At 52.2% G+C, this 22,081-nt stretch overlaps 1 long non-coding RNA gene across 1 annotated transcript in view; it reads left to right on the top strand.

Annotated features, from left to right (window-relative positions):
• The first annotated feature begins 751 nt into the window (after nucleotides 1–751).
• The window catches only part of LOC135191500 (uncharacterized), a 95,120-nt gene continuing 73,790 nt past the window's right edge, over nucleotides 752–22,081 (top strand). The window contains exon 1 of the long non-coding RNA XR_010308834.1: nucleotides 752–859. This is a non-coding gene — a long non-coding RNA (uncharacterized LOC135191500). The remainder of the gene's footprint in view (nucleotides 860–22,081) is intronic.

Genomic DNA, 22,081 nt, shown 5'->3' with positions numbered 1-22,081 from the left:
GGCACAGGCTCCCTGGCTGACCACAGGACAGTGATTTAGTCTTTGTGCACTTGAAGCTGTAGCTGCAAAAAGGCAATTTGTCATCTCTCAGCCTTAGGAGCACTGATGTGCAGGAGCCTTGTTCTCATCAGAGATCTGCAGCACTCCACTTTGACTGCTGCTAACTCTGGCGTTACTGAGGCTCATCCTAACCTAGAGGGTTGTGCTTTGTAACTGCCTGAACATTTCCATCTCCTTCCATCCTACAAAGACAACCAACAGGTCCAGTCCATCCCAGACCTAAATTTAAAGTGACCTACTGCGAGCAGGGCTGCTGAAAAGCTTCACAGCAACTTGGTGGCCAACCAAGGTTTGTTGCCTGCCAGAGCCCCCAGCAAATTACCTCCCCTGGAGCCCTACGGAAGCTGCAAAAGCATTTCCAATTCTGAGGTCCTCACTGAGAAGAAAGAATGGAAATCCACTGAAATGTTGTCACCTCCCTGCTGCCACAGAGGGGGTGTGGAGAGTGGCTTCTGCTGTCACAATAGATGACAATTGGGGCACCAGGAGTGACCCAAAGTTGGAGCTGTCAGACGTTGTTCCTGTGCTTAAGGATAGCTTGTTCCTTCGCAGGCTGCTGTGGCCTGTCCATCCCTCCCAGTCCAGGCAGATGATTCAGCCCAGTTTAGCTGGAGTGACAGTTTGGGTTGGGGAGAAGCCTTCACCCCGTTTCCATGGTGACCAAATTACCTCTTTCATTCCAGGTCAGGAGGTTAAAATCATTGATGAGGACTCTGCGCCGCGTGGGTTTGCATTTCATCTGGCGCATTGTCTGCCCCCAGCTCCGAGGAGGATGATGGACTCACAGCCTGGCCTTGAGGTACCCAGGGGGGCCTTTAATTACAGCTCTGGTTGGGTGTGAACGCCCAGACTGCTGTCATCCTGCCAGAGTTACTGGCAGTAAATGCTCAGGGCTCCTGGGGAGGGCTGCAGCACTTACCCTGCAGTGATGGGAGCCTTCCCCCACCCATGGTTCATGTGAACACCAGATGAGGTGTGTGAGGAGAGCAGGGAACCTGCACATGGGACAGCACATCCCAGCCTGCTGCTGCCACCAGCATGCAGGGGAGATCATCCTGTCTGAAGTGCCTGAAGGGGGGGCTACAAAAAAGCTGGGGAGAGACTTTTTAGGCTGTCAGGGAGTGCCAGGAGTGGGGGGAATGGAGCAAGGCTGGAGGTGGGGAGAGTGAGGCTGGAGGTGGGGAGGAAGTTATTGAGCAGGAGAGTGGTGAGAGGCTGGAATGGATTTCCCAGGGAGGTGGTTGAGGCCCCATCCCTAGAGATAATTAAGGCCAGGCTGGCTGAGGCTGTGTGCAGCCTGCTCTAGGGTAGGGTATCCCTGCCCATGGCAGGGGGATCGGAACTGGCTGATCCTTGTGGTCCCTAGCTGGGTGCTAGGTTGGACTGGATGAGCTTGGAGGTCTCTTCCAACTGCTTGATTCTGTGATTCTTTTGATTCTATGACAAGGGGCAGTGGGTCTAAGCTAGAGCTGAGGAGGTTCCAGTGGAACATCAGGGTGGCAGAACCCTGGAGCAGGCTACCCAGAGAGGTTGTGGAGTCTCCTCCTGTGGAGACATTCAAAAACCTCCTGGATGTGTTCCTGGGTGACCTGCCCTGGGTGATGCTGCTCTGGCAGAGAGGTTGGACTGGATGACCCCTGAAGGTCCCTTCCAACCTTACCATTCTGTGATTCTGTGCTTGGAGGTCACAGTGCAAGACAACATGTTCCCCCCTCATGTATTTCAGAGGCGGGGATCAGAAGAACCTTTGCCATTTCTGAGCTGGTGTTACCCAGTGAGGTGCTTGCCCCACTCAGGGCAAGGTTTGAGGTTCCTAGAGTTGTGGAGTGGCTTGGCTTGGGAGAGACCTTTACAGATCCATAGGAGCACAGAATGATTTGTGTTGGAAGGGACCTTAAAGTCATCTAGTTCCAACCCCTTGCCATGGGTCAGGACATCTTGTAGCTGATCAAGTTGCTCAAGACCTCATCCAACATTGCTTTGCTCAAGACCTCATCCAACATTGCTTTGAACACTTCCAGGCTCCCTGTGGTGCTTCCCAGCATGCAGGACGATGCTCTTTGAGGCTTCTCTGCTGGTTTGCACAGGGCTGTTTTACAGGAGCACTTCAGTTTTACATCAGGTCCATTTGTTGTACTTGCCAGGTCTCTGCTTCCCCTCTGAGCCTTGGGAGCGTCGATAAATGCTGGGGAAAAGTCTGCTGTAAATAACCAGACTTTCTGCCTATTCTAATCAATAAAATATTGTTTATAGAAGCATTAGAGGCTCACACAGCTCCAGTAAAGCTCTGAGAGTGGTTTTTATGAACCACTGCTGTTGGGGTGGCTGGAGCTTGGCTGCTGGCAGTAGCCATCTCCCACAGCGTGCTTTGGGCTGTCGTCGGGGATGTAAATCAGGCTGGGGTGGTTCAGGTTTGTAGCTCCTGGTGCTGCTGTTCCTCTAAAACACAAGTGGCTCTACATGGCTTGCTTTTGCTTTTATTTCTTTCTGCTTGCTGGACTGCAGCTTAGTAAAGGAGGTGCAGAGGGTGGGTGGATGAGCTCTTGCAGTTAACCTGTCTCGATGCCTTCTCCGGTGTAGGGAAGGTGAAGCAAACAAACAAAGCTTTGATAGATCCTCACTGCCTGTGTTTAAAAGCAGAGGAGCACAATAACTGCAGCTCACAGATTCATAGGATGGTTTGGGTTGGCAAAGAGCTCACAGATCATCTAGTTCCAAACTCTCCCTATGCACACACACCATGGGCAGGGACACTTCCCACTAGCCCAGATTGCTCAAAGCCTCATCCATTCTAGCCATGAGCTCCTCCAGGGAGGGGGCATCCACAACCTGTGCCAGTGGCTCACCACCCCTGCTGTAAAGAGCTTCTTCCTAGTCTCTAGTCACAGTCTGCCTTCTCCCAGCTTGAATCCATTCCCCCTCATCCTATCACTGCCAGCCCCTGTCAAAAGACCCTCCTCAGCTTTCCTGTATCCTCCTTCAGGTACTGGAAAGCTGCTCTAGGGTCTCCTTGGAGCCTTCCCTTCTTCAGGCTGAGCAGCCCCAACTCTCTCAGCCTGTTCCCACAGGAGAGATTCTCCATCCCTCTCATCTTCGTGGCCTCCTCTGGACTCACTCTTGCACTTCCATGTCCTTCCTGTTCTGAGGGGCACCAGAAGTGGATGCAGTGCTCCAGGTGGAGCTGAGGTTGTTTAGCCTGGAGAAGAGGAGGCTCAGGGGTGACTACCTGAAGGGAGGTTGTGGCCAGGTAAGGTTGGGCTCTTCTGCCAGGCAAGCAGCAACAGAACAAGGGGACACAGCCTCAAGCTGTGCCAGGACAGGTTCAGGCTGGATGTGAGGAGGAAGTTGTTGTCAGAGAGAGTGATTGGCATAGGAATGGGCTGCCCAGAGAGGTGGTGGAGTTGCCATGCCTGGAGGTGTTCAAGAGAAGACTGGATGGGGAGGAGGAGACTCCACCACCTCTCTGGACAGCCTTTTTTCCTACTATGTGATGCTGCTTCCAGCTTCAGAAACTCAGTTCTGCAGAGATTTGTAGAGTTTCAGAATGGTTTGAGAGGAACTTTAAAGCTCATCTAGTCCCAACCCCTGCCAGGGACAGAGATGTGTCCTACTGGACTGTTTTGCTCGGTGGGCTGCCCAGGGAGGTGGTGGAGTGGTTGTGCCTGGAGGTGTTGAAGCCAAGCCTGGCTGGGGCACTTAGTGCCATGGTCTGGTTGGTTGGGCAGGGCTGGGTGCTAGGTTGGGCTGGCTGAGCTTGGAGCTCTCTTCCAACCTGCTTGATTCAGTGATTCCTTCTATGATGCTATGATTCACAGGAGCAGAGCAGAAGGGCACAATCACTTCCCTCATCCTGCTGGTCACACTCCCTAAACTCCCTCTCCACACAAAGCCAAACTGGGCAACGCTCTGCTAAATGACTCCCTCCTGCTGCCTGCATTTCAGACTCCTTATTTTTGTTGGATTTCATATCTCTTGGCCTTTTCATATCACAGCTGACTAAGATTCAGTGTGTGTAGCAAGGCAGACCAAATCCCATATTCAATTCTCAAAATATTAGTTCAGTCCTTACAGCAATATTTGATTTATGGGGGGGAAGGGGGAGGAATAACCTAAACCCTGAAAGAATATAAATAATTTGTTCTTGTTTTCACAGGATTAGTTGCCAGATGCAAAGCTAGAAATGAGGGATAAAAGGTCTGTGCTTGCTCTTGGGCATAAGGAAAAAAAAAATGTTATCATGATTTATTAATGCCAACGTTTTTATTTCTCACACAGGCCATTGTCTGCTCAGTGTGGGTCTGTTTGTTCCCTTGAGCAGTCAGAGGTCGGGGAGGGGGGGGGTGGAAACAGGCAGGAGGATATTTAGAAGTGCCCAAGAATCAGCTGGTGAGCTTTGGCTTCCTAAGTTGTTTGAAGTGCTTTTGAGAGCTCCAACCTCAAATAGGTTCTTGCAGACCCAGGGTTAAGTGAGGTGAGAAATCATAGAACCAGGCAGGTTGGAAGAGAGCTCCAAGCTCAGCCAGCCCAACCTAGCACCCAGCCCTGCCCAACCAACCAGACCATGGCACTAAGTGCCCCAGCCAGGCTTGGCTTCAACACCTCCAGCCACAGCAACTCCACCACCTCCCTGGGCAGCCCATTCGTGGCTTGGCAGGGCAACAAACCTTCAGTGTCTGTGCAGAAGGAGCTGTTTGGAAGGCACTCTTGGTGGGCCTGAGTCTGGCAGCTTTATCTTCTTGAGGCACTTTTCATAAGAGTGTCTAGCAATAGGACAAGGAATGGTTTGAAGTTGAAGGAGAGTAGTGTTAGACTGGAGCTGAGGAAGACTGGATGAGGCACTTAGTGCCATGGTCTGGTTGGTTGGGCAGGGCTGGGTGCTAGGTTGGGCTGGCTGAGCTTGGAGCTCTCTTCCAACCTGCTTGATTCTATGATTCTGTGATTCTAAGAGTTCTTCAGGACAGGGGTGGTGAGACTCTGGAACAGGTTTCTCAGGGAGATTGTGGATGCCTCCTTCCCAGGGCTGTTGAAGGCCAGGCTGGGTCAGGTCTTGAGCAAGCAAATCAGACTGAGAAGTGTCACTGCCCATGGCAGGGAGGTTGTAGTTTTGGTAATCTCTGAGGACTCCTCCAAGCCATTCTTTGATTCAGTTACTGCCTTTGACCTTGGCAGGAGCTCTGGACTCATCTTGGAGCTCTGTTGAAGCTATCTGCTGGTTCTTCCTGCCCATCCACCTTCCTGTCCTTCCTTGTAGGGGTTGCCATTGCAGCTCAGAGTGAAGGACACAATTTCTCTCCATCCATTCGTGCTAGAGAGTGCTTGAGGAGCAGCAGGTACATGCCAGGAACTGACCAGCCTGTGCTGTGCTTGAGCAAGAGAATAAAGTGGTGTTAGAGAGGATGATTTTGGAGCTGTTCTTGCCAGGCTGTGTTTGCAAGGAGTCCTCAGTTTCAGCACCGTTTGAACTGCCTCAGTGTGTCTGTGGTTATTTATTGTTACAGCTACAGAGTAAGCAACGATTTGGGTCTCAGAGTGCTCTCTGTGGCTTGCCTCAAGGTTGATCAAGATGCTTTAGGATGGTTATGTGAGAGGAGGCTCCTCCTTGTTGGTCCAACAGGATCATAGGCTCGAGGTCATTGAGTCCAACCACGGAATCATGGAATCATTCAGTTTGGAAAGGACAAATTAATTGGTGCCTGCCTTCAACCAGAAATTCAGCTCCTTGGCAGGGCCCAGGGTGGCTGATTTTGGAGGGCTTATCAGAGCAGCACATGTTTGCAGCTTCTCTGAACAAAGGACGAGTAGCAGCTCTGTACATGCAAGGGCATGGGGGCTGCAGGGGGAGGCAGGGAGGTGCTCTCTGCAGTGGCTGAGGCTCAGCAGCATCCTCCCATAGCTGTGAGGCAGGGAAAGAGCTCTCTCAGACCTGAGCTTAATTTTATATGTGACCTCTGTGGAAGGAAAGCTTCCCTCACAAGGGAAGCAGCGTCATAACCCGCTCTGCCTGCTCCTCTTCTCCTGTTTAAGCCACAGAAGCCGCATTAACCCACAGCTAAGACAGCACCAGGGTCTTAGTTCAGCCAGGAAAAGCTGCTTTGCTCATGGGCAGGGATTTAGATCACACTGTTCTGGGGAAAATTCACCTTTCTGGGGCAGGTGTCCTCCTCTACCTGCAGCTGCCAAGCCCCCATGGTGTGTTAGCAGGGACTTCTCCTCCGTGCTGTGTTCTCTGCCCACTCCTCTGAGCAAGGGTGCAGGTAGCTGTGGAGAGGGTGGGGGCTCAGCATCACTATGGGGTTCAGATGGAATTCACTGCAAGTGTCCTAGGCCAGGAGATGAGCTGGAAATGTGATTAACTTGCAGAGAGCTAAGCACAGAAGCCAGTGGGAAACTTCTGCTGGTGCCTAACTGCCTGCCCGGGTTGAGACTTGACCTTTAGACCTATTGCTGATACTGATAAGGAGGGTCCACTAAAAGACAATTGCAGAGGTCCTCTCCTGGTCTTGAAATCAGTAATGCTAAATGATTTCTTGTGAGTCATGTCCTCAGCACTGCAGAGGTGCCAGGCTGGGAGCTCTGGGGACAGGCTCTGTCTCTGAGCCATGCAGTCACCCAAACAGAACATCCCAAACAGTCAGAGAGAGCACTGGGTTGGAAGGGACCTTTAAAAGTCATCTTGTCCAACTCCCCTGCAGGGACAGGAGCAATCTCAACTAGATTAGGTTGCTCAGAGCCCATTATAGAATCAGAGAATGGTTTGGGTTGGAAGAGAAGTTGTTTGAAGTGCTTTTGAGAGCTCCAACCTCAAATAGGTTCTTGCAGACCCAGGGTTAAGTGAGGTGAGAAATCATAGAACCAGGCAGGTTGGAAGAGAGCTCCAAGCTCAGCCAGCCCAACATAGCACCCAGCCCTGGCCAATCAACCAGACCATGGCACTAAGTGCCTCTTCCAGTCTTTTCTTGAACACCTCAAGGGATGGTGACTCCACCACCTCCCTGGGCAGCCCATTCCAATGCCAATCACTCTCTCTGGCAAGAACTTCCTCCTCACATCCAGCCTGTACTTCCCCTGGCACAACTTGAGGCTGTGTCCTCTTGTTCTGGTGCTGGTTGCCTGGCAGAAGAGACCAACCCCACCTGGCCACAGCTTCCCTTCAGGTAGTTGTAGGCAGCAATGAGCTCTGCCCTGAGCCTCCTCTGCTGCAGGCTGCACCCCCCCAGCTCCCTCAGCCTCTCCTCACAGGGCTGTGCTCCAGGCCCCTCCCCAGCCTTGCTGCCCTTCTCCAAACACCTTCCAGCACTTCAACATCTCTCTTGAACTGAGGAGCCCAGAACTGGACACAGCACTCAAGGTGTGGCCTGAGCAGGGCTGAGCACAGGGCCAGAAGAACCTCCCTTGTCCTGCTGCCCACACTGCTCCTGAGCCAGCCCAGGATGCCATTGGCTCTGCTGCCCACCTGGGCACTGCTGCCTCATCTTCAGCCTACTATCTACCAGTACCCTCAGGTCCCTTTCTTCCAGGCTGTTCTCCAGCCACTCAGTCCCCAGCCTGCAGCCCAAAGCCATTGCCCCTCATCCTAGCACTACAACCCCTTGCAGACACAGAACTCTCTTTCACTGCTGAGTGCAACAGATATTAAGGAGGCAAATAAAAGAGCTCTGGAAGCAAGTGGAGCTGTTCCCTTTCTGTCCATAGCCAAGCTCAAAGAGCAGTAAATGTCCCTAGGACAAGGACAGGAAGAAACATTTGAAAAGTAATTTGTATTTGCCAACCTCCCCCCCCCAGTATCTGTGTAAAGCATGTGGAGGAATTACAACAGAGAACAGCTTGGCCTGACAGCAGAGCTGTAACCTATTGCCGTGGAAATGCCTGTTTAAGCTATTGAGAAGGGTAATATTCAGATGCAAACTTCCTTTTTAATCATGGCAAAGCTGTCCCTTGAAGTCAGTAGGTTCAGAACAATTTTCTGGCAGTGTTGTCTGGGTAAAAGGAAACACATCTTTGCCTATCTAAGAGCACAGGTTCTTTGAATGTCATCTAAATAATTCCATATCATCAAGAAGAGGGGAAAAAAAGTAAATATATGGTTTCTAAGGGAGGAAAAAGAAAATAAATGCATCAGCTTAAAGTCTCAGCTACATTCACCCACCAAATTGCTTATGAATGTGCTATTAGGTGGAGCTAAAAGTTAATGGAGAAGCTGGCTGGCCTCAGGGGACTGATAAATAGGATGCTAAGTCTGGCAGCTGCAGGGCAGCGTTGCAGAATTGGTCCAGGTCTGCAGTGATTTGAGCAAAGTTCCTGTTTGATGCTTATTTGTTGGTCCAAGTGAGATAATGGATTTGATGAGTTGCAGCCTGCTTCTGAGTGAAAACCAGTTGCAGGCTGATGATTTGTATTAGAGAAATGCTCAGAGGCCAGGGACTGTGCCTGGGTTTGTAATTGCTGCATGTGGCTCAAAGCTCTGCTCCAGAAGGTGTGCAAACTGAATAGCCATGGCTGGAGGTGGTGCTGCACACAGCAGCAGAGAGGCTGTGCCATGACAAACCTGGGAGCAGGAGCTGTGCCCCCACTGTCTGAGGGCTGGGGGTCAGGAGAGTGGAACAGACTCTGCTCACTGCTCCCTGGCATAGGACAAGCAGCAGTGGATGGAAGCTGCAGCACAGGAGGTTCCAGCTCAACACAAGGGGCAACTTCTTGCCTGGAAGGGTCCCAGAGCCCTGGCACAGGCTGCCCAGAGAGGTTGTGGAGTCTCCTTGTGTGGAGCCTTTCCAGACCTGTCTGGATGTGTTCCTGTGTGCCCTGAGCTAGATTGTGTGGTGCTGCTGTGGCAGAGGGCTTGGACTGGATGATCTCTTTGGGTCCCTTCCAACCCCTGCCATCCTGTGAGCCTGGGATCCTGTGACATGGCACTTTGGGATATGATAACCTTGGAGGTCTCTTCCAACCTGGTTGATTCTGTGAATTGGTGATTGTGGTGGTGTTGGGTTGATTGTTGGACTCAGTGACCTTGGAGGTCTTTTCCAGCCTGGTTGGTTCTATGAATTGGTGGTTGTGGTGGTGTTGGGTTGATTGTTGGACTCAGTGACCTTGGAGGTCTCTTCCAACCTGGTTGGTTCTATGAATTGGTGGCTGTGGTGGTGTTGGGTTGATTGTTGGACTCAGTGACCTTGGAGGTCTCTTCCAACCTGGTTGATTCTATGAATTGGTGGCTGTGGTGGTGTTGGGTTGATTGTTGGACTCAGTGACCTTGGAGGTCTCTTCCAGCCTGGTTGGTTCTATGAATTGGTGGCTGTGGTGGTGTTGGGTTGATTGTTGGACTCAGTGACCTTGGAGGTCTCTTCCAACCAAAACAATTCTGTGATTCCTGATGAGGAAAATAAAAACTCTTCCAGAAGAGTTAGAGCTTGATGGGTTTGGTGTCTGCAGTCTGCTCCTCCTCTCTGCAGTAATTTATCAATAATGCCATTGCTCAGAGGGCTTTTGGGTATCAGCTGTGGAGCTTTAGCACCAGCAAGGAAAAAGAAGGGGGGAAAAAAGAGGAGAAAAAAGATTAGATTAGAGGATTAGACATTAGCCATTTATATGCATATGAATAGTCTTAGCAGCTAGGAGAAAATGACATGGGGTTGATAATCTTCATGCTTCAGGGCCTAAGCTGATCATGAGAGCTGGTCAAATTAGTTGTTGGGAGTCATTTGTTGGAAGAGTTTAGCCCTTTGCTGTTTTGGTGAGGCTTGTGAGTTTCATTAACACACTCCTCAGTCAGGGCTGTTTGACAGCACTTTTGCATGGCCAGGGCTGAGCTGGTGCTGCTTTATCAGGGGTGTTCCATCAGTCATTTGCTGCCTGGGCAAGTCCTGCCTGACAAACCTGGTGGCCTTCTATGAACAGGTCACAACATTCATAATGAGGGGTGAGCTACTGATGGCATTTAGCTGGACCTGAGCAAGGCCTTTGACACTGTCCCTCACCACATCCTGGTCTCCAAGCTGGTGACACAGGGGTTTGATGGGTGGACCTCTGGAAGTGTTGAAGCCAAGCCTGGCTGGGGCACTTAGTGCCATGGTCTGGTTGGTTGGGCAGGGCTGGGTGCTAGGTTGGGCTGGCTGAGCTTGGAGCTCTCTTCCAGCCTGCTTGATTCTGTGATCCTATGATTCTATGATTCTATGTCTGCATGCTTTTTGAAGGAGCAGCAACAGGGATGTCCTATGGACCTGCCAGGTTGCTTTGGAGGAGGCTGCAGGACCAGAAAGCTTATCTTGGAGCAGCAGTGATGGATGAGGATTTTAACAGAGCATGTCAGGAGTGATTACTCATTATTTCTCACACAGCAAATATTAGGAGACACCTGCCAAAATTATCCAGCAGCAAGTTTACAGCAACAGAAGGAAGCAATTTCCTTGTGTAATCCATAATGAAGTTGTGGTGCTCGGTGCCACCAGGTATCAGCAATGCTAACAGCATAAGTGGGTTCAGAGAGGGATGAGGCAAATTCAGAGAGTCACTAATGAATCCTTGCTTCTCACATCCAAGTGGGAGTCCCTCAGCAGTTGGAAGCTGAAGGAACAGGCCAGAGAAGGAGCATCTGAAGACAGAGGCGTGGTGGTGCACCCCCTGGTTGCTTCACAAAGGGGCACCCTGGTGGAAAGCTGCCACGGGCATAGAATAATAGAATGGCTTCAGCTGGAAAGGAACTAAAGATCATCCAGTTCCAACCCCCTGCCATGGGCAGAGACACCTCCCAGCAGCCCAGATTGCTCAAAGCCTCTTCCAACCTGGCCTTGAACACCTCAAGGCAGGGGGCATCCACAGCCCCCCTGAGCAGCCTGTTCCATTGTCTCATCAGCCTCACTGCCAAGAATTTCTTCCTCACATCCAGTCTGAATCTTTCCTCTTCCAGCTTAAAGCCATTGCTCCTACCACTGCAAGCTCCAGTTCCAGGAAGGAGCCCATCCTTGTGGTGTCACTGGTGGACTAGAAAGCTGGAGGGAAATCAAGCAGTGTAGGAAGGTACTCATGGAGCAGACTAAAAGAATCAGTAAGGTTGGAAAGGATCTCTGAGATCACCAAGTCCAACTGATGCTATCATTCTGACCAGCAACCCAACTCCACCATGGCCACTAAACCCTGTCCCCAAGTGCCATGGCCACACAGTTCTTGAACCCCTCCAGGGATGGTGACTCCACCACCTCCCTGCACAGCCTGTCCCAATGCCTGACCACTCTTGCAGCCAAGAAATTGTTCCTAACATCCAACCTAAACCTTCCTTGGTGCAACTTGAGACCATTTCCCCTTGCCCTGGGAGAAGACCAGGATACAGGCTAGGAGAGCCAATGGCATCCTGGGCTGGCTCAGGAGCAGTGTGGGCAGCAGGACAAGGGAGGTTCTTCTGGCCCTGTGCTCAGCACTGCTCAGGCCACCCCTCAAGTACTGTGTACAGTTGTGGGCTCCTCCATTCAAGAGAGATGCTGAGGTGCTGGAAGGTGTTTGGAGAAGGGCATCAAGGCTGGGGAGGGGCCTGGAGCACAGCCCTGTGAGGAGAGGCTGAGGGAGCTGGGGGGGTGCAGCCTGCAGCAGAGGAGGCTCAGGGCAGAGCTCATTGCTGTCTGCAGCTGCCTGCAGGGAGGCTGTAGCCAGGTGGGGTTGGGCTCTGCTGCCAGGCAGCCAGGGTCAGAAGAAGGGGACACAGTCTCAAGCTGTGCCAGGGCAGGTCTAGGCTGGATGTGAGGAGGAAATTGTTGTCAGAGAGAGTGATTGGCATTGGAATGGGCTGCCCAGGGAGGTGGTGGAGTGGCTGTGACTGGAGGTGTTGCAGCCAAGCCTGGCTGGGGCACTTAGTGCCATGGTCTGGTTGGTTGGGCAGGGCTGGGTGCTAGGTTGGGCTGGCTGAGCTTGGAGCTCTCTTCCAACCTGCCTGATTCCATGATTCTATGATTCTAAGACCTCAACCCTCCCGAGCTCAGGGGTGCTGAGGCTGCCGCGGCGCCGCCGTTAGTGCTGCTCCCTCTGCTCGGCAGCCTGCTGCCATCACATAAATTGGAAGCGACAGAATTACCATTGATACAAATTAAAAACAAATAAAAAGGGTACACAGAGCTGATTCCCAGAGTTCAAACTCCATTACCAACTGATTTACTGTGCAGTGACCTGTGATTGTTTGCACTGAGAAAGTGCCGCGCTCGGATCCTATCGGCCTCGTGGCGACGGCTCCCACCAGTCAATAAGCTATTTAATTTAATGGGAAAGGGTATTGATGGGCCTGGAATGCAGCTCAGGGATGGGGGGTGGGGTGGGGGGGATAAAATGAAAGGAAGAAAAAAAAAAAAGGGAAAAAAAGAAGAAGGAAAAAGAAGAGGAGAAAAAAAAAAGAGAAGATGCAGCTGCAAAGAGCAGATAAAGTCTTCGACTCAGGGGTTCGCTCTTTGGGTGTTTTGCTTCTTGTTATCTTGTTAATTAGAGCCCTGAGAAAGTCTCAGCTGGATTTGGGAGTGTCAGAGCTCTAAAGGAAAGGTGCTGGAGGTGGGATTATGGCAGGGGCAGGGGATGTGGGGTAGGGACAATGTGGGGTGCAGTGTAGTGATAAAGCCGTGGGATGGGATGGGTTGGGTTGGAAGGGGACTTAAAGCTTAGCCAGTTCCAACCTCACTGCCATGGGCAGGGACACCTCTCACCAGCCCAGGTTATTCAAGGGCTCATTCAGCCTGGCCTTGAACACCTCCAGGGAGATTGAGGATCACAGAATCACAGAATGTGATCTTTGATCACATTCTGTGATTCACAACCTCCCTGGGCAACCTGTTCCAGCATCTCCCTACCCTTGCTGGAAAGAATTTATCCTCATCTCCAGTCTCAGTCTCCCTTTTTCCAGCTCAGAGCCATTTCCCCTCACCCTAGCACTCCAAATCCTTGGAAAAAGTCCCTCCTCATGAAGGGCCAAGTTTGTTCAAAAGGGAGATCTGCCAGAGCAATCCAAAGAGAGGAGAGTGCTGCTAGTGAGCCAGAGCCCTTCACCAAAGGACTGTAGTTTACCATCCGAAGCTCCACCACCTCTCATGGCACTGAGGTGGTGACTGCAAAGGATCAAAAGCTGGCTGAAATTCAGGGAATGTGGGAAAATTCTTTTATATTGCATCCACAGAAGGTAAAGAATTGAGGAAGGGTACCATAGAGAAATGAGGATGCTGTGTTCTGAGTTTTTAGTTGAGGGATGAGAGGAAATGGCCTGAAATTGTGTCAGGAGAGGTTTAGGTTGGAGATTAGGAGAAATTCCTTCCCTGCAAGAGGGGTCAGGGATTGGAACAGGCTGCCCAGGGAAGTGGTGGAGTCACCATCCCTGGAGATGCTCAAGAAAGGTGTGGAGATGGCACCTGGGACATGGTTGAGTGGCCATGGTGGTGTTGGGTTGGTGGTTAGGCTCGATGGTCTTGGAGGTCTTTTCCAACCTCAGTGACTCTGTGAGTTTGACCAAGGAGGCTTTTCAAGGGACAACCATTCCTTAGGTTCCTGCCTGGCCCTGAACACAACAGCACCATTCCATTCCAGTCCCAAGTTCATTAAAGTCCACCACCCCCTTGGAAATGAATTCCCAGCTAATGAAGTGCTGTGTCAGAGCATAAACCTCAGCTGAGTGCTTCAAGTTCTCTGGAGTTTGTAGCCTGTAAAGAAAACAAACATTTAAGGAAATTAGAGTAGCAAAGATAGATGAGGTGGAACCATCAAGAGGAGCAGAAGCTGGAGATAATCCATCCTTTAAAACACTGTGTTGGCTTTGCAGTGCTTGGAGGGAGTGATAGGATTGTAGGCTTTATGGAGAGGGTTTGGTGCTGCACAGCTCTTGTCTGCTATGAGACGTGAACAGCCTGAGGACTGCATCCAGCTCTGCTGCCCCCAGCACAAGAAGGACATGAAACTGTTGGAGGGGGTCCAGAGGAGGCTACAAAGATGATCAGAGGGCTGGAGAACCTCCCTTGTGGCTGAGGGAGTTGAGGCTGTTCATAGAATAGAGTCATAGAATGGTTTAGGTTGGAAGTGACCTCAAAGCTCAGCCAGTTCCAACCTCACACCTCCCACTTAGAGTAAAGAAGGCTCCAAGGTGACCTTAGAACAGCCTTCCAGTGCCTGAAGGGGGCTACAGGAGAGCTGGGGAGGGACTGTTTTAAGGGCTTGCAGTAGCAGGATGAGGAACAATGACTTTGAGCTGGAAGAGAGGACGTTGCAAGTGGAGATGAGGAAGAAATTCTTGACAGTGTGGGTGGGGAAACATTGGCACAGGTTGCCCAGGGAGGTTGTGGATGCTCTTCTTTGGAGGTGTTCAAAGCCAGGTTGGATGAGAAGCAGCTTGGGCTAGTGGGAGGTGTCTCTTTGTGTCACAACAATAGGAGGAGGAGGTGCTGGTGCTTGTGCATCATCTCCCTGCCTCACACAAGAGGAGGAGGAGGAGGCTTGGGGGCTGTGTTATTCCAACTCAAGGGAAGGTCATGGATGAGCAAATGGTGTTCTTGGCTATAAACTGCTTCTTTGCTTGCCTATGAAGATGTGAAGTGTGCAGGACAGGAGTGGTGGTCCAGGCTGCCTGTGCTAGGTTAACTGTGCTGGTGTGCAAAGTGAAGGTGAGGACCTTTTGATGCTCTCTTTCCAGTAAACTGGGCCAGCAGACAGCAGGAACTGTGCTTCTGTGAGCCCAGGGATTCCTTATGATGTCTGATGGCAAAGGTTTCTGAGCTGGGAAGCATTATTTTAAGCACAAATAAAAGGCAGGTTGGGAATGCAGACACAGGAAAGCATGGAAATGAGAACAACTTTGATCCAAATTCAAATCCAACTCAGCCTCCAGCTATCTTCTGAGCAGCATAAATTCTCCTGGATGGTTTCCCCCCCCCCCCCTTTTAAGAAGAGGGCCATGAGGAAAGCACATGGTATGAAGGAGGTCACTAGGCACACTGCATCTTAGAAGTTCCCTTTAATCTCATTTTCTTTGGCCTCAGTGATTTGCTTTTCCAGCTTTGGTGGCCCCTTGAGAAGCATTTCATCCTCTGCTTTCAGGTGCTCAGGAGTGCATTGTTAAGAGGACTTTCCACTTGGTGGCCTAATTGTGGAAAAATTCATGTTCTGAGTGAGCTGTCCAGGCCCCTTTGACTCTGCTTCCCTCTCCTCAGCTCTCATTTCAGGCTCCTCAGCTCTCATTTCAGACTCTCAGTGCAAGCAGTCACTTAGAGAAAGCCAAAACCACCCTACAGCAGATGCTCCTTTTGCTGTCATTTCATCCCAGGCATTCTAAGTGCAGTGCTCCTCAAGTCTTGCAGGGGGTGAGCAGGGAAGGGCTGTGTCCCACCACCCCTCCTGTGCTGAGCTGCACCAAGCTGCTGCCAGGGGCTTCTGAAGTCCTAGCAAGAGGTGAACAAGCAGTGAAAGGCTGTGTCTGACCACCCCTCCTGTGCTGAGCTGCACCAAGCTGCTGCCAGGGGCTCCTGAAATCCTGCAGGGGATGAACAAGCAGACTGTGTTCCTCCCTCCCATTAGTGCTTACTTGATCCAGGTTGCTGCCAGAGGCTCCTGAAGTCCTGCTGGAGGTGAGCAGGGAGGGGCTGTGTCCCACCACCCCTCCTGTGCTGAGCTGCACCAAGCTGCTGCCAGAGGCTCCTGAAGTCCTGCTGGAGGTGAGCAGGGAGGGGCTGTGTCCCACCACCCCATCACCAGCACTTGGCTGGCCCAGGCTGCTGCCTGCTGCCTTGCTCTGAATGGCAAAATGCCCATCCCTCACTGAGACTTCTGGGGATAAAAACCTCTCATTTTCAGTAGCTCCTGGAGCTGCGTTGCAGGTGGTGAATAAACCAACTTAGCACAGCCCATAGATTGAAAATGTAATTACCTGGAGAGGAGAGATGAGCTTGTGCCTTGTGTGGTGACATTAAGCTGCATTATGCTGTGACAATTATTCTACTTTAATGAAGGGAGGGGGGGGGAGAATGTTTGAGATATGGTGAAAGTCAGCCTGTGCTGACAGCAGCTACAGTTGGAAGATCTGTTGGGAATGCAGAGGAATCACAAGTGTGGCTGAATATATCTCATGGAAGCAGGGAAGCCAGCAAACTTTGTAAGCCAGGGCAGTAAATATGTCCTCAGTGCCTCTCCTTGCACCAGCACCAGCCTGGCTTGGGAAGAGCCACAGGAACTGTGCTCATTGTTAGATTTCTTTCACTGCAAGAACAGGAAAGCAGCCAGGGAAATGCTCAGGCAGCAGATAAAATACCAGCAAGAAGAGGTCATTTGTCACAGGAGCCAGAATTACCTGTGCAGGGTGGCACAAGCTGGCACTGCCATCTTCTAGGGGATGCTGGTTGCAAAGGAGCTGAATAATTGACAGAATCTTTGAATCCCACCATGGTAGGGGTTGGAAGAGACCTCTGGAGATCATCCTGTCCAACCTCTGCTAAAGCAGGGCACCCACAGCAGCTCACCCAGGATCAAAATGGTCCAGGGAGGTTGGAATCTCTGCAGAGGAGACTCCACAACCACTCTGGGCAGCCTGCTGCAGGGCTCAGCACCCTCAAACCAAAGAATCACAGAATCAAGCAGGTTGGAAGAGAGCTCCAAGCTCAGCCAGCCCAACCTAGCACCCAGCCCTGCCCAACCAACCAGACCATGGCACTAAGTGCCCCAGCCAGGCTTGGCTGCAACACCTCCAGCCACAGCCACTCCACCACCTCCCTGGGCAGCCCATTCCAATGCCAATCACTCTCTCTGCCAACAACTTCCTCCTCACATCCAGCCTAGACCTGCCCTGGCACAGCTTGAGGCTGTGCCCCCTTGTTCTGTTGCTGTTTGCCTGGCAGCAGAGCCCAACCCCACCTGGCTACAGCCTCCCTGCAGGCAGCTGCAGGCAGCAATGAGCTCTGCCCTGAGCCTCCTCTGCTGCAGGCTGCACACCCCCAGCTCCCTCAGCCTCTCCTCTCAGGGCTGTGCTCCAGGCCCCTCCCCAGCCTTGCTGCCCTTCTCCAAACACCTTCCAGCACCTCAACAGCTCTCTGCAATGGAGGAGCCCACAACTGGACACAGCACTGCAGGTGTGGGCTGAGCAGTGCTGAGCACAGGGGCAGAAGAACCTCCCTTGTCCTGCTGCCCACACTGCTCCTGAGCCAGCCCAGGATGCCATTGGCTCTGCTGCCCACCTGGGCACTGCTCATCTCCTCTGCAGCTACTATCTGCCAGCACCCCCAGCTCCCTCTCTGCCTGGCTGCACTCCAGCCACTCAGAAGTTTCTCCTCCTGCTCAGATGGACTCTTCTGTGTTCCAGCATGTGCCACTTGTCCTTTGTCCTGTCCCTGGGCACTACTGAGTAGATCCCAGCCCCATCCTCTTGCCCCCCACAGGCCCTTTAGCTCTCACTGAGCATTGAGCACTTCCCCTCTCAGGCTGCTCTTCTCCAGGCTCCACAGCCTTCAGCCTTTCCTCCTGACAGAGGTGCTCCAAGCCCCTCAGCACCTTCCTGGCCTCTGCTCTGGTGGTTCCTTGTGATCCCAGCATGCATAACCCCAACCCTGCAGCCATTGCTCAGCTTCAGGGCAGCAAATTTCTCCCTAATGATGCCAAAGACAGAATTCCAACACTCCAAGGCAATGCCAAGCTTTAGCAGAGTGCTGGAGTGGGAACTGTGCACAAGACACAGGGACTGGGGTGGGGCCTGGTGCCAGCATTGGTGTCTGTGTGGCTCCAAAGTGGCTCTTTGCATAGAAGCAGGCTCTGGAGAGAGCTGCAGGGACTGCAGTTAACTGCTTTCCAAAGCCCTTCTATGAAAGGCTCATCAGCAGAGCTGATAGAGAAACATTAAGAAGCACAGAGTGTCCAGAGGCCCCTGCCAATGAAAAATGTTCTCTCTGAAGGTGTGGTTTGAACATCAGGGACTCCTCCTGTGCTTCTCTTATTAACATCATAACTCAAGGAGCCTTCTCCCTGTCTCCAGGAAAGCATCCAGCCAGGCTGTGGGCTGGCAGGGGAATCGATAGACTTTGGCTTGAGCAGAAAAGATGCTCTGATCAATATTCAAAGAGGATCCAAATATCCCTCTTTCTTTCCAGCTGCCTGCCAAGGATGTAAAGGGGAGGAGGAGAGGGTGGTGCTCCTCTGGGGGTCGTTAGTAGTGACCTCCAGCCTGATTGAGCCCATGCCAGCTGGGATGAAGTAAATGCATCAAACATCCAGGAGCAAGGGAATGCTGCTGCTGCTCAGGGCAGTGAGGGATGGCTTGGGCTGTGCTCAGCTGCTGGCAGGGATCTGCTTCAAAGGAAGGGTCATGGTGGTTGGGCTGTGGTTGGACTCGGCGATCTTAGAGGTCTTTTCCAAGCCTAATGATTCTGTAAGGGCTGGGGGAGAGGAGGGTTTCTGGGAGACCTTCAGCTCACCTGGAGAGCAGGAAGGGCTCAGCCAAAAGGCTTCACTCTCCCCAGAGGATCACAGAGGTGTGCATGTGCTTGGCCAGAGTCATTGCAGTGCCCAGCAGCAACCATCGGACCCAGCTGCGGGTTGTTTGGTTGCCACTGTGGGTCCCAGCTGGGCTGAGCACCACAGATGTCACCTGCTGAAAGGTTCAGTTTCTGCCTTTGGTTGGCTAGAGTCAAGAATGCAGAATGCTCTCAGAAAATGTGAGGTTTCTTCTCCTTCACTTAGTTTTCTGCCACCTCAGAGGACAAATCTTATCCAGTTCAACCTCTTCTGCCTCAGTGGGGATATTACTTTATTTCCAGCTGCCTTAAAGCAGTGTGCCCAGGTGGGCAGCAGAGCCACTGGCATCCTGGGCTGGCTCAGGAGCAGTGTGGGCAGCAGGACAAGGGAGGTTCTTGTGCCCCTGTGCTCAGCACTGCTCAGGCCACCCCTGGAGTGCTGTGTCCAGTTCTGGGCTCCTGAATTGCAGAGAGCTGCTGAGGTGCTGGAAGGTGTTTGGAGAAGGGCAGCAAGGCTGGGGAGGGGCCTGGAGCACAGCCCTGTGAGGAGAGGCTGAGGGAGCTGGGGGGGTGCAGCCTGCAGCAGAGGAGGCTCAGGGCAGAGCTCATTGCTGCCTGCAGCTGCCTGCAGGGAGGCTGTAGCCAGGTGGGGTTGGGCTCTGCTGCCAGGCAGCCAGCACCAGAAGAAGGGGACACAGCCTGAAGCTGTGCCAGGGCAGGTCTAGGCTGGATGTTAGGAGGAAGTTGTTGTCAGAGAGAGTGATTGGCATTGGAATGGGCTGCCCAGGGAGGTGGTGGAGTGGCTGTGCCTGGAGCTGTTCAAGAAAAGCCTGGATGAGGCACTTAGTGCCATGGTCTGGTTGACTGGCTAGGGCTGGGGGATAGGTTGGGCTGGATGATCTTGGAGGTCTCTTCCAACCTGCTTGATTCTGTGATTCTCTGCTTCTGCCTTGGCCAACTGAACAGAAACCTCAGGCTGACAATTTCTTGCTGCCTTTGGTTGTTTGTATCCAATTTCAGCCTTCCTTTCAGAGGGGAGGCTCTGGCTGAATTGTTTTCAAAGCAATATTCAACTTTAACTTCATCATAAAGCATTAAGGAGAATTTAGGTAATCAAATCCAAGTCCTCATCTCCTAAGAGGGACATACATTGTAGGCTCTGTAATTACTTCTCTTTTCAGAGGGGAGGGCATCATTTGATTAGTTCAGATTAAGGCTGATCCTCAGATGCCAGCAGGTGAGGATGTCCTGCTCTGCTCCATCCATCTTCAGGCACTCAAGCAGAGCACTTTGCTGGGAGGTAGATCCATGTGTCATCAGATAACTCAATAGCAGTGGGAATAGAAGTGGAATATAAAGAGGGAAATTCTCACACTGAAGCCTGGCAGCTTGTGGAAGAACCTCCAAGGGGAAATGGTGAAGGTTTTGTCAGTCTTGAGTGGTTTAATATGGAACTTGGTGATCCTGAGAGGCTTTTCCAGCCTGAATGTTTCTGTGAGCTGACCAAAGCAGGAGGTGCTGAGCCCAGTGGACAGTGTGTGTTTGGTGGCAGAGGACTGGGGAGCATTAGGTGTGTCCTGAGCTCATTTTTCAGTTCAAGCATGTGCTGAAGCTTTGGACAGACACCACAGAATGGTTTAGGTTGGAAGGGACCTCAAAGCTCAGCCAGTTCCAGCCCCCTACCATAGGCAGGGACACCTCCCACTAGAACAGGTTGCTCAAAGCCTCATGCAGCCTGGCCTTGAACATCTCCAGGGAGGTTGTGGAGCACAGAATCACCCAATGTGATCAAAGATAGCCAGAGGCAAGAGGATGGGGCTGCACCCAGCTCTACTGGCATCATCTGAGTCAAATGCTGTGGGCTGAAATGAACCCCTGAGCAAGGTGGGCTGCTGGGAGGTGGCTCTGAGGTCCCTTCCAACTCAAGTCACTCTGTGGTTTGTCAGAGAAGGACAATAACATCCACCTGCAGTAAGGGTGGTGGTCATGAGTTACTGCTTCTGGATCAAAAGTGCTGTGTGTGCACAGCTGCATTTCAGAGGGGTTGGAGGGTGGATGCCAGCACTGCACCATGTGCTGCTTCAACCTTGTATCCTTCCCTGCCCCATCAAACCCACTTAGTAGCACTGCTCAATTCAGGGGATGTGTTGAGGTACTGGAGGTGCTCAGAGAAGGGCAGCAAGGCTGGGGAGGGGCCTGGAGCACAGTCCTGGAGGAGAGGCTGAGGGAGCTGGGGGGGTGCAGCCTGCAGCAGAGGAGGCTCAGGGCAGAGCTCATTGCTGCCTGCAGCTGCCTGCAGGGAGGCTGTAGCCAGGTGGGGTTGGGCTCTGCTGCCAGGCAGCCAGCAACAGAAGAAGGGGACAGAGGCTCAAGCTGTGCCAGGGCAGGTCTAGGCTGGATGTTGTTAGGAAGTTGTTGTCAGAGAGAGTGATTGGCACTGGAATGGGCTGCCCAGGGAGGTGGTGGAGTGGCTGTGGCTGGAGGTGTTGCAGCCAAGCCTGGCTGGGGCACTTAGTGCCATGGTCTGGTTGGTTGGGCAGGGCTGGGTGCTAGGTTGGGCTGGCTGAGCTTGGAGCTCTCTTCCAGCCTGCCTGGTTCTGTGGTTCTGTGTTCCCCACGTTGCTCTCTGGTACAAGCCCAGCCCCTGTGAGTCTCTCTAGTTTAACCACACAGAGGTTGCTTACCTTGGACTTGTTTGGTTTACATCTCTGTGTGTGGAGGGGGAGGCGCAGAGGAGTTCACCAGGCTGTGGGCTGGGGTCGGCTGAGGGTCTGTGAGCACTGATGTGCTGATGCAGGAGATGTTGAGGCAGGACAGAAAATGACTCAATCACTGCATGCCTGTGCTAGGGACAAGGATTTTTTTTGTGCCTCTTTTCATTGCCAAGGCTTTTGCTGTTTGTTTCCTCAGCATGCCTGCCTGGCACAGCGTCCTTGCTGCCCCTGCTCTGTCACTGCCTCCTGTGCATATGGTGTTGCTGCAGGGGCTCTGCTCTCTATTTTGGGAAACAGAAATGTGGCCAGCAAGGGTGAGTGTCCTGATGCTCCACTTCCTTCCTCATCCTGACTGCAATATTTGGTGTAGTTCTTAACATTCAAGGGTGGGGAGACACTGGCACAGGTTGCCCAGGGAGGCTGTGGATGCTCCCTCTCTGGAGGTGTTCGAGGCCAGGATGGATGAGGCTTTGAGCAGCTGGGCTGGTGGGAGGTGTCCTTGCCCATGGCAGGGGGTTGGAACTGGATGAGCTTTAAGATCCTTCCCAACCCAGACCTTTCTATGACTGTATGAATCTGGTGAAGGCCCTGGAGAATAAATCTTAAGTGTGACTGAGGGAGCTGGGGATGGGTAGTGTGAGGAAGAGGAGGCTGAGGGCAGAGCTCATTGCTGTCTACAGCTACCTGAAGGGACATTGTGGAGAGGCTGCTGCTGGGCTCTGCTCACAGGGAACTGGAGACAGAACAAAGGGGGAATGGCCTCAAGCTGAGGCTGGGGAGGTTTAGATTGGACACTATGAAGAATTTTTTCATGGAGGGAGTGGTCAGGGAGTGGAGGAGTCTCCCAGCCTGGCTGTGTTTCAGGGTGGT

This window comes from Pogoniulus pusillus, chromosome 39 (assembly GCF_015220805.1).
Source record: "Pogoniulus pusillus isolate bPogPus1 chromosome 39, bPogPus1.pri, whole genome shotgun sequence".
Taxonomy (NCBI): Eukaryota; Metazoa; Chordata; class Aves; order Piciformes; family Lybiidae; genus Pogoniulus; species Pogoniulus pusillus.
This window is presented reverse-complemented; position numbering and strand designations above follow the sequence as displayed.